General features: G+C 39.4%; 1 protein-coding gene across 3 annotated transcripts in view; it reads left to right on the top strand.

Annotated features, from left to right (window-relative positions):
- The first annotated feature begins 2,459 nt into the window (after nt 1-2,459).
- The window catches only part of AFTPH (aftiphilin), a 67,550-nt gene continuing 57,658 nt past the window's right edge, over nt 2,460-12,351 (top strand). For all 3 annotated transcript variants that reach the window (XR_008500553.2, XM_054474967.2, XM_054474966.1), the window contains exon 1: nt 2,460-2,766. The gene's annotated coding sequence lies outside the window, so the exon portion shown is untranslated. The remainder of the gene's footprint in view (nt 2,767-12,351) is intronic.

Raw genomic sequence — 12,351 nt, 5'->3', positions numbered from 1 at the left:
CAGGTTCTACGCATATTGCCTTTCCAGAACACCACCACATTGCTGAGGTTTTGTTCTTGCTTGTCTGTTAATTTCTTATACAATATAAAATGAATTAAATTGTTTTCACTTTTTAGTCTATTCCATCTTTTTTTCCCCTCTTAATTATCATTCACTGCTGGGTGGTAAGGAGGTGGTAAAATTAGTGCACTCGTATATTGCTGGTGGCATTCTAAATTAGCAGTCTCTTGGAAAATAATATGAGATGATAAATTACCAATAAAACATTCATAGCCTTTTTGCTTAGTAACTTTTATACTGAGAAAAAAAAAATGCTAAAATTGAACAAAGCCACACACACAAAATCTTCATCTAAGTATTATTTTATAATAGTGAAAACTATCCATATAGTGGTCATTCCATTGACTACTAAGCAGCCAATTAAAATTAAGGTTTTATATTAAACGATGGGTGGAAATGCTTACAACACAAAAGGGACACAAAATCTACTTAAATTATGATTACAAGTTTGTAAAAAGTACGCACAGGAAAAAAAACTAGAAGTAAATACAACAAATGTTAACTGGTAATTTTTTTTCTTCTTCTTTTCTTGATGTTAAATCTTAGATAATGCAGTTATGGCCATAATTTTTAAAAGGTAAGTAAAAACAATACTATCATTGACTCCAAATGAAATGGACTTTATATTTCCCACAGATTTATCATCTTAAAAACACTCAAATACTTTCCTTTTGTAATAAAATGTCATAAGCATTAGGGCACTGTCTTCAGAATTACATGTAAGATTACCAATTACAAGTTACTTGGCCAAATAGGTACTCAATTTCCCAGTTACAAAATTGTAAGCTGATGGGGGGTGTGCAATTTAATTTAATTATTTTTTTTAGACAGGGTTTCACTCTGTCGCCCAGGCTGGAGTGCAGTTTAAATTCATTTAGTTTAAACATGTTCTTAGTGTAGGGTCTGCTTTAAGGTCTAGTCATATGTTCTTATTTTGATATTTCTGTTTAGTAGAGCTGTAAAATGAAAACAAGCATGTGTTCGTTTAAAATCAATTTCCAGTTTCTACACACACACAAATTCAAGCTTGCACACGAGCTAAACCAGCAGGGGGCGAAATACAATAGGCATAAATCTGACAAGCCATATAGATTTTTCTTACTTTAGTGACTGAGCAATAACACAAAATCCAGCATCACCACAAAGCAATTGATATTCCCATTTAAAGTGATGCAGTCTCCGTATATCTTACAGCGATTGAGTAGTAAAGAGACAAATGCGGGTCCGTTGGAGCGCTCCGAGTTAATTTGTCTAGAACATTGCAGAGGCGGGATAAATCGTGATGAACTGCTATTGTCCTTATCTTTCTCCTGATTTGTATAATTCCTCCACCCAAAGGGGTGGACACTTCTCTGTGCCTGAGGGGGTGTTTTCCATTCTTGTTTCTTTGCGTAACTGCTGAGCTTTGCTGTTTTGGAACTATTTTAAGTTATTCAAATTACTGATGCAGACATTTGGCAAATATGGGCAGAATGAGGAGCCGGCGGGGGTCATGATTTGTAGGACCCCGGGCTCATCATCCGACACAGTAATCATAATCCTGTAGCCTTGTAGTCTGATTGTTACACTGGCTAGTGTTCTAACAGATATTCATTGTAAAGGAGGAGGAAAGGTACTATTTTTACCTTTATATAAATAACAGTTGATTATTTACATAAATAATCAACTGTTCAGGACTGATGATGGAAACAAAATCGGTTACGACCTCTGTTCCAGAAATGCGTTTGAATGCATAAGTTTATGGTGATCTCTTTAGCTTCACTGGATATTCTCCGTAAGGGTCTATGAAAAACGACCACCTTCTCCATCCATTAGCCAAATTCCGGACTACTATTTTCTTGTCCGTTTCGAAGACGATTTGTCAGTTTGGCGGCTGCTTTCCCACCTTAAATTCTGTTTATCGCAATCTCTTGTTATTTGTTAATATCAGCTTCTTCTGTCGCCATAAATTTAAAAAGAGGAAGAGACAGGCTGTGAGTGAAAAAGTCGTTTTTCGGGGCGAAAAGGGCAAGCTGACGAATGCTCTCTAGTAGGTTTTTGGTAAAAATGTGGTTCTATATTTCCAAACCTTTACAATTTTATTTGGAGAGCAAGAGACTTAACCCTGTCTTGAGCTGAACGTTAACCGGCTGAAAGGCGCACCTGTCCCTCGCCGGGAGCGCAGCCTCACCCGGCGCCTGAGTGCGGGAAGACGTCTATCCCCCTACAGCTCTATGACTCGCGAGGAAGTAAAAGGAAAGGGCAGCTTGCCCGCACCCAAAATGGCGGCTGGCGCTCTGCACGAGAGCGCCTGCGCAGGGATAATCGTTCTGTGACACCAATTCCCCTGGAGTGTCCTCCCCCACCCCACAGCACCCACCAGCGCCCGGTCCCGACCTAGCCACCTGCGCCCGGAAGTGACGTGTCGGCGGCAGCGGTTCCCCCGCTGCATGATGGGAGAGTGTGTGGAGTGGGCGGGGGGTCTCCGTGGAGGAGGTGGAGGAGGCGGCGGCGGCGGAAGAGGGCGGAGGGTAGTGGGATGGGGGTCCCGTGGCAGCGGTGAAACTCCGGGTGGGCGTCCATGGTGCTGCTGCGCTGACAGGGCTGTGAGCAGCCGGCCTTCCGCTCTCACCAGTTCCGCGTCGGAATAGACGGCCCTTCCCCGGGGAGTCAGTTCCTCCCCGGGCCCCTGAGCCATGCCCATCGCAGCCGCCCCGAAGGAGCCAGGTAAGCGCCGCCGTTCCGCTCCCCTAGCTGCGCCGGGGAAAGAGGGTGCGGGGACCGGGCCCGGCCCAGCAGGCGGACCCTCACCCGGGCGGGGAGCATCTGCCCGCCGCGGAGCCGGGAGCTGCGAGGACGGAGCTGGCTCTGCGGGCCTGCAGGCTGCCGGCTTGGGCTCTGCTCTCTTCTGCAGCGAGTGCGGGAACGCCGCTGGTGGCGCCCGAAGCGCACGGCCCCCTCCTCGCCATCCCGGGCACCGGCCGGGTAAGTGGGAGTCCTTCCCTCCCCGGCCACCGCCGGCTCTCCCTGCCCCTTTGCTTCCACCTCCCAAAGCTCCGCGCTGGCTGCGTTCTCCCGGGAGCTGTTCAGAAGTTTGGGGCTTTGCTCGGGCTTCTTCGCTCTCCTTCCCCCTCCCTCGTGACAGGTGTAAACACTGCCTCCTTCACCGAGGCCCGAGGCTGGCCGCGACCTCAGTGTGCTGCTTCCAAGGGTCTCTGAAGCAAGCGAATTTGGACTCCTCAAACAGGCAGAGGGGACAGCCCCAAAGCTCACGCATCCCTTCCTGAGAGTACCTTTTCTGCTGTCTTCTTGCACTCTTCAAGAAATTATCTGCGTCTCCTCTCCAGATTGCGTTTGAAAAGTTGGACCATTATTTAAGTGCCTGGTTTGGCAGGTGCTGCGTCTTGCTTGGGGCAGAGGCAGAGTATGGGGTGAGGGGTGGTAGGGTCCTTGCTCTATTAGGAAAGTGATGGGGATAGCAAGGTTTTTTTTCCTTGTTGCTTTGTGCAAGTTATAGCTTGGTTATACTGAGTCTTTTCTGTTGGGGCCGAGGGAAGAACTGACTCATATATGTAAATTTTTTACTGGGCCGGGGGATGAAACAAAAGTAATGGTTCCGTTTCAAAGTTCTCACTTTAGGAGAAGTAAAGTAGAACTTTGGTTTTCAACTTTTCCCACAATGTAAGTCTTCCTTCCACCTCCTTTTCCGAGGATTTTCTTTGGTGGAGGGGAGACACAGAGTTTATCTTTGATGCTACACTTAATTGTTGCTTTCAGTTAACCTCTTAGACATTAAAATATATGCTAAACTCTAGGGACAACAAATGTTTCAACATTATTATGTTAATATAATTAGCACAGTCACGTACATTTTATATGTTTTACCAGTTTAAATGTTGGCTTTTTTAGTAGTCATTTTTAACACTTCGCAGAGGTATATTTGTTTAAACAAAGTATCTGTGGTAGTCTCCTAAATTTTCTTCGTAAAGATATTTCATATGGATTAAAAGACAGATCTTGTGTAAGACATCTAGCCCAGTAAATGGCATTTAGCAGATATTCATTAGATCTGGTTGTTCCTCCGTGGATTAAATTAGATATATCAGTTGATCTTCAAAGTACACATATATTTTTAAATCTTCAAAAACCTCTGGAAAAAAATCCACTACAATTCACATAATATGTAGGGCATTTAAGTTTTAATGTTTGCTGATCTTTTGACCTAGAGACTGTTAAAAAATAATCCTATATCACAACAAGGATAATATGTCCTTAATAGCCTTGATACATCTTGCAGAATCCAGTTTTCGTTATGAAAATTGTATAGTGTGGGTGAATCCTATCATAAAACATCATTTTACATTTTCATTTGTTCTGCTTACATTTAGTGAAAAACTAATTCAGAAATGTAATGACATTTGAGTACCAAATAATGTTTTATTTTGTGTGAAATCTAAAGTGCTTTCCTCAGCAGGCAAAGTCTTTGAATAGCTTCTCATTAAGGGATTGCCCCTTCTCTCCCAACCCTTCCCCCAAATCTCATAAAAGGAGGCTGCTAAGTATTTAGATATTTTTAAATCATCATAAATTATTTAAATAAAATGTTTATATTCTAATTTAATGTTACCTACACTTTGTAGATTAAAAAATAAAGGTTTTTTCCCTCTAAGCACTTTCAATTCCTTTTTAAGTAGAATAGTGAACCTTTCTAGCCGGAACTTGATAAGTATTTTTAGTTTTTACACTATTTTGAAAATCTGGCATTGTATGGATTTTACATATCTCATTTTGCTAATCATTTTCTCTATCAGTTTGTGTATATATCAGATATAGTCACAAGTCCTTTTGCAGCTTTATATGATAATTGCTGACATATATGAGCAGTATATATGTTGCTCATATATATTGCTTCCTATGAGCAAGATAGTTTTCTAAATGCTTTATATATAGTGTACTAACTCAATCCACACAACAACCTGTAAGGTAGTAAGTAGTAGTATCCCTCATTTTTCAGAGAGGAAACTGAGGCACACAGATACTAAGTAACTTGCCTGAGGTCAAACAGCTGGTATGTGACAGAGCCATTTGCTAGACCATTTATATAGTCTTATGCAAAACTATACTATGTATTGTCTGTGATTTGTGCAATATGTAGCAAAAGTATAACAACATGCATAGGAATGATAAACACCAAGTCGGAATAAAAGTGACCTTTGGAGAACTTGAGAGGGATGAAGGATCTAGGAGGGGCCCGTGGGTTTACAAACATATCTTTGTATCCTTAAAAAAAAATCCGAAGTTGACTTGTTAAGAGATTAAGATTTAACACACCTGGGTGACGGTTACTTGCTCATTCGTTATGGCTTTTTTCTCCCTAAGGTTTGCATGAAATTCTTCACAATGAAATTAAAAGTTTAAAGGCCGGGAGCGGTGGCTCACACCTGTAATCCCAGCACTTTGGGAGGCTGAGGTGGGCAGATCACCTGAGGTCGGGAGTTCAAAACCAGCCTGACCAACATGGAGAAACCCGGTCTCTACTAAAAATACAAAATTAGCCGGGTGTGGTGGCACATGCCTATAATCCCAGCTATTCGGGAGACTGAGGCAGGAGAATCGCTTGAACCCGGGAGGCGGAGGTTGCAGTGAGCTGAGATCACGCCAGTGCACTCCAGCCTGGGCAACAAGAACAAAACATTGTCTCCAAAAAAAAAAGAAATTAAAAGTTTAGGTATTTAACTTTAAAACATATATAAAGTATCACTCTTCTTTCAGCATTGTGTATTAAAAAAAGGACAGGAAAGGAGTTAGTATTATTTTGTGTTGACTTTCTTTTAAAATACAAGGAGCTTCTAAGTTTAAAAAAAAAAATGTTTTTAATTAAGAATTGTTTGCCTCTCCAGATTCCTCTGCATTAACTTCCCTTGCCTGGGCTCTTCCCTATTGCTGGCAACCATTTAACAGCCCTTTGTCACACTCCTAGTGTCTATTTCTGGCCTTACCCTCCTAGGGTAGGGGCTCATAGGTCTGTGGATTAGACCTATTCCCAAGAAAAGGGAAAAGGTCAGAACTAAGTGGGGAGGAAGAAAGGAGGTGGGGAATCACTGCTTATTGATTTGGGACAATTGAAAAGAAGAGGGAAATAATGATTTAAGACTCCATCCTATGGTTGTCAGTCACTGTCACCCTTGTTCCAAATAGCTGACTTGAAGATAAGCTTTGCAGAGATAGATTGCTAATTAATTAAAGGTTAATTTACAAGCACTGTATTTGTGAATAATTCCCTTAGGAAAATTACACAGTAAATGAGAATTTACTGTAGGTTCTATTTATGTAAATATTTACAGTATACCATAAACCATTTCAATTAAATATCTACTGACACCATGCATGTTATCTTCTTCCTTTCATTCGTAAAACAAATATCTGTTGAGCACCTGCTATTTGTCCGACCCTGTTCTAGGTGCTGGGGATACTGCAATGAACAAACAAGAAAAAAAATCTGCCCTCCTACAGCTTCAGTTTCTTTGTGTATATATGTATGTACTCACACATTTGTGTACGTATTTGGGACAAATAAGCAAATAGCAATAATGGCAGATGATGTTAAGTATCATCAGAAAAATGGAATCAGTTTTGGGGGATAGGGAGTGGTGAATTTTTTGCTTTGAGCCAGTAGTAAGGGAGGTTGGTGGGGCTTGCTGTTTTATATAGAGTGGAGTCAGAGAAGGCTTAAACCTGAAGAAGGGGAAGCAAATAAGAAGAGTGGTAGAGACAGAAGTATGCCTGGAATAGTCAAGGAATTGTGGCAGAGAAGTCCAGGGTGGAGAGAATAGGGTGAACAAGTAGAAGAATAGTACGAATTGTGATCAGAGTTAGAGGGTGAGAGGGGCAGTGTTTTAGGGTCCTTACAGAAATTCTAATGACTTAGGCTTTTTACTGTGGGAGATGGTAAGTCATTGCAGGATTTTTGAGTAAAGGTGTAAGATAATTTATGTTGTAAAAGGATCTGTCTAGCTGTTATATAGAAAATAGACTATAGGAGTGGAATGTAAGAATAGAAGCAGAGTCAGGAGAGAATTGTGCTGGTAGAGTTAAGAGGTGGTAGTGGCATGAACCAAGATGGTAGCAGTAGAGATGAGAAGTGGTAGGACAGTTTCTTGAATTGGAACCCGCAATAATTCCCTCATTTTTAAGCTCAGAAAGCTTACAGAGGCACTCCCTTCTGAAAATTCAAGGCCCTCGCAACCTATGTTTCCAGCTTACTGCCTGTACCCTTCATATATCCTGTGTTCTAACCATATTTTATTATGTGTCTTACTGTTCCTTGACAGGGGCCCCATGCTTTATCTTTAATGACTACCATTTCCTCTGTCAATTAAATCCTTCCTATTTCAAATTTTCTCCTTTTTGAAGTTTTTTTTTTTTTTTTTTTTTTTTTTTCCACCATTCCTCCTCTTCCCAATCAAGTGTGATCTTTTTCTTAGAATCTTGGTAGCCACATTTTACTTCAGGGATGTTTATATTCTATCTTGCATCATTTTTGCTGTTCTCTTGTATTATTCTCCTTAATTAGTTGTAAGTTTCTTTAAGGTTGTGACTCCTTTTACTCAGTTCTGTATGTAATAGATACTCAGTAAATAGTGGGTGTATACATATTTAAATTTTTTAAAATAGTCTTATTGCAGAAGCATACAGGAGCATCATAGAAAATAGACAAGCAAAAAAACAAATCACTTTTTTTTTTTTTTTTGAGACAGTCTCACTGTGTCACCCAGGCTGGAGTACAGTGGAGTGATCATGGCTCACTGCAGCCCAGACCTCCTGGGCTCAGGCAATCCTCCTGCCTCAGCCTCCTAAATAGCTGGGACCACGGGCGCACACCACCACGCTTGGCTAATTGTTTTTATTATTAGTAGAGATAGGGCCTTGTTATGTTGCCCAGGGTGGAAAAATTACTTTAAAAAAATCCCTCAGCCAGGTGCGGTAGCTCACGCCTGTGATCCCAGCACCTTGGGAGGCCCAGGCGGGCATATCACTTGAGGTTTGGAGTTGGAGACCAGCCTGGCCAACATGGTGAAACCCCATCTCTACTAAAAATATAGAAAAATTAGCCAGGCATGGTGGCGGGCGCCTGTAATCCCGGCTACTGAGGAGACTGAGACAGGAGAATCACTTGAACCTGAGAGGTGGAGGTTGCAGTGAGCCAAGATCATGCCATTGCACCCCAGCCTGGACAACAGAGTGAGGCTCCGTCTCAAAAAAAAAAAAAAAAAAGCAAATCCCTCTTAGTTACAGTTTATATAATAATGCATATTTTCCTACACATTTTAATATATTTATATATGTGTATTTTTACCAAAATGAAGACTTGTTGTACATACTGTTTTGTAGTTTTTTTTGTTTTAAGTCAGTTTAGTCATCTAAACTAATATTCAAGGCCATATTCAGATTCTTTCCCAGTTCACCCAAAAATGTCCCGTGGCAACTGATTTACCCAAATCATTATCTACTTCATATTATGTTTTTCCAGTTATTAAAATTATGAAAAAATAATGTGCTTATTATAGAAAATTTGGGAAAATGTGGAAAAAAAGTAGAAAGAAAATGGGTGTGCCCATGATGGCAGGAACCCTTCTATTTTAATGCCTGGCACAAAGTAACACTCAATAAATACATGTTAAGAGGGATAATAGAAGAAAAATATCACTGGTCATCATACTACAAAAAGAAAACTGTTAATATTTTGGTTTTCTTCCTGTTTTATTTTTACTGTGGATATGTGAGCATGTCATACATATACATATGAATTATATTGCATTGATCTTTCTTTTACTTATTAAATTGTGAGCATTTCTCCATGTTACTAAATTTTCTTTAAAACATGCTTTTTGGCCAGGTGTGGTGGCTCACGCCTGTAATCCCAGCGCTTTGGGAGGCCGAGGCAGGAGGATCACCTGAGGTCAGGAGTTTGAGACCAGCCTGGCCAACATGGTGAAACCCCGTCTCTACTAAAAATACAAAAATTAGCCAGACGTGGTGGCAGGCACTTGTAATCCCAGCTACTCGGGAGGCTGAGGCAGGAGAATTGCTTGAACCCGGGAGGTGGAGAGTGCAGTGAGCCTAGATCACACCACTGCACTCCAGTCTGGGTGACAGAGTGAGACTTTGTCTCAAAAAAAAAATGACAAAATGAAAAAAACCATGCTTTTTAATGACTGTGTAGAATGCCATTTTCAAGTTATCTCTGCTATTTCCCACTAATGTGGGTTTTCCAGATTTTACCATCATAGAAGAGCATCTTGGTGAGAAAGTTTGTACATAATTCTTTGACCTTATTGTTGATTATTTTCATAGGATCAAATCTTAGAAGTAGAGTTATTAAGTCAGAGGGAAAGCCTGTTACTTTCTAAGAGGTTATAATAAAATCACTCCTACCAGCAGTGGTTGAGTCTCCATCTCCCTCATTTCCTCAGATGATCAGTAATATGCAGTTTTTAAATTACTGGAATTTTTATTTTGAATTTAGGCTTTTCAGCAGTGTGGAATGTTTGCATAATGTAAAATTTTTGAATGATTTAAACCTGAGATATGCCTTTATTTGATATAAGGTTAATCTTGCTTAATGCCATGCTCTTTTTAAGATAACCTATTCTGTTAGCAAGCTATTTAAGTATAAAAAAATACAGTACTATCTTCTAGAACTATCTTGTCTAATACAGTAGCCACTAGCCAAGTCTGTCACTTGAAATGAAACTAGTCCAAATTAAGATGTGATTTCAGTGTAAAATACACAGCAGATTTTAAAAACTAATGTGAAATATATCAGTAATATTTTACATTGCTCACATGTTAAAATAATATTGTGGATACTTTGGGTTAGATAAAATTTCATCTGTTTCTTTTTAAATGTGGCTACTAGAAGATTTTTAATTGCATATATGGCTTTATTGTCAGTTGGACAGTGCTGCTCTAGAAATGACACTTTAGAGAAAAAATATAAGATTAACTTCACTCTTATAGAAAGGAATACATAGATTTTTTTAAATTACGTATTACATTTAAACCTCTCAATCTATTTTTCGTAGTGTACACGGGTTGCACGGTAATTTTTCAAGTTACAAGTGTTTGATCACAAACTATAACTTACTATGGTTCTTATGCTCTGAAAGAAATATGTGTAGGAGGACTTGAGGGAGGGCGTTAGGAAACTTACCTGAGGAATTGATCTCTCACCTAAAAATTGAAGGGTATTTGGGAATGTCTTAGGCACTGGGACTGTAAGTGCAAAGACCCTGTGGCACAAGGGAATGTTAATTATCTACCTTTCAGAAACTGGAAGAAGGCCTAGCCTAGAGCATTGAAAACAATGGGGGAAAGGAGGAGTAAGGCTGGAGAGATAGGAATGGTTTAAAGTCTTTGTTAAATATTTTTTTTTTTTAATGTTTATCACAAGAAGAGGATTGGCATGATCAAATTTGACTTTTAAAAAGATTACTTGGGTTGGGCATGATCAAATACTACTTAGGGAGATTAGTTTAGATGATAATGGCATTCTGGACCAGAGTGGAGTCAGAGGTGAAAAGAGGTAGATATTCCAGAATTGAGGGATTTGTGAGGTGAAATCATTTGTTATAGATATTAAAGGATAAGGAGCTTTGTCAAAGGGGATCTTAAGTTTCTGGTATGGTAACTGGGTTAGAGAGCCCGGGAACATGACCAGCTTTAAGGAAAAAGAGCTTGAGCTCTGTTCTTATTAAGCTCAGTTTGAGATCTTTGTGGAATCAAGTGGAGAGGTCTAAGCAGGGAACTGGCTTGGCTAGGCTGTAAAGATGAATCTGAGAGTCCAAGAATATGGTAATTATTAATAAAAGCCTTAGGTAGATGAAATTGTTTTGGGAAAATTGAGTAAGGATGAAACCTAGATAAACTTGTATTACTAATTTGAGTGTGTTTAATACCTATGGGAAAATTTATTTTGTAGCCCACTTTGTGTAAAAATGAAGGCAAGGAGTAAGATCAAATAAGTTTAAATACATACTGTTTGACATGTGTAATTAAGTAGATAATCTTACATAATGCTTATTTGATTCTTTGGAAACATTTACCTTTTTCCTGCAGAAAATAAACTGGGCTTCCTAACTGTCAAACAAGCTGAAGACAGTTATGAATAGGTATTGATGTTTTTGCTGTATTAATAGATCTAGGCCAGGTGTGGTGGCTCATGCCTGTAAGCCCAGCACTTTGAGAGGCCAAGGTGGGTGCATTGCGTGAGCTCTGGAGTTTGAGACCAGCCTGGGCAACATGACAAAACCCCATCTCTATAAAAAATATAAAAAATTAGCCAGATATGGTGGCATGCACCTGTAGTCCCAGCTACTCGGGAAGCTGAAATGCAAGGATCACTTGAGCTCAGGAGGTCGAGGCTGCAGTGAGCTAAGATCACACCACTGCACTCCAGCCTGGGCAACAGAGTGAGACCCTGCCTCCAAAAAAAAAAAAAAAAAAACTAAGGAAAACTTACATAATTATCTTCATAAATATTGAAAAGGCATTTAAAAACCCATTTGTGATTTTTTAACAAAGCAACTTAAAATAAGAATTACTGAATAATTCTATAAGACAATAAAAACATACACCTCAACTCAGAAATCAATATCTTAATTAAGAGTGAATATTAGATTCCTACCTATCACCATTGTTATGAGACTTGGAAAGGAAAAGGTAAGTCTACCCTAATTTGCTAGTGATGTGATGGTATAGTATATAAACACCAAGCGCTTTTGTTTATGTAAATAGTGCTTGCCAGTTAGATAGGGTGGAAGTGAGGACTACCATTTACATGAGCAGAAAAAGGTAAAATATCTAACAATAAACTTAATAAATGTGAAAATTCTATATTGCTAACAGATTCAATTTTTATGTTATATAAAATTAACAATTCTGTATTTAGATAATAAAAGTGATCCTTCCTAAGTGATTAATGAATTATTTATCACTCGTTATTCTTTAAATCATTCTAAGTGACATGATACTTTTCAAAGCAAAACTCCTAGGAGTAGGATTTTTAATATTTTCATACATTTTAGTGAGGCCACAGTTTTTTAAATGGTTAAAATGAATAGTGTTTCTGCCTTAGCCACCCTCCCAAGTGAGGTTTTTGGTGTTTTCTTCTTGGTGATTGCTTAAGTTTTGTAGTATTTTCAGTTTTGCTGTGGTTTATCATCTCTCATCTTGTTTATTGTGTGGATGCAAAAATGTTGACCTGGAGTATTTGCAGCTAAAATACTTCTGCTACAATGACACTCAAAATCT

The sequence above is a fragment of the Pongo pygmaeus genome, chromosome 12 (genome assembly GCF_028885625.2).
Source record: "Pongo pygmaeus isolate AG05252 chromosome 12, NHGRI_mPonPyg2-v2.0_pri, whole genome shotgun sequence".
In the NCBI taxonomy this organism is placed as follows: domain Eukaryota; kingdom Metazoa; phylum Chordata; class Mammalia; order Primates; family Hominidae; genus Pongo; species Pongo pygmaeus.
This window is presented reverse-complemented; position numbering and strand designations above follow the sequence as displayed.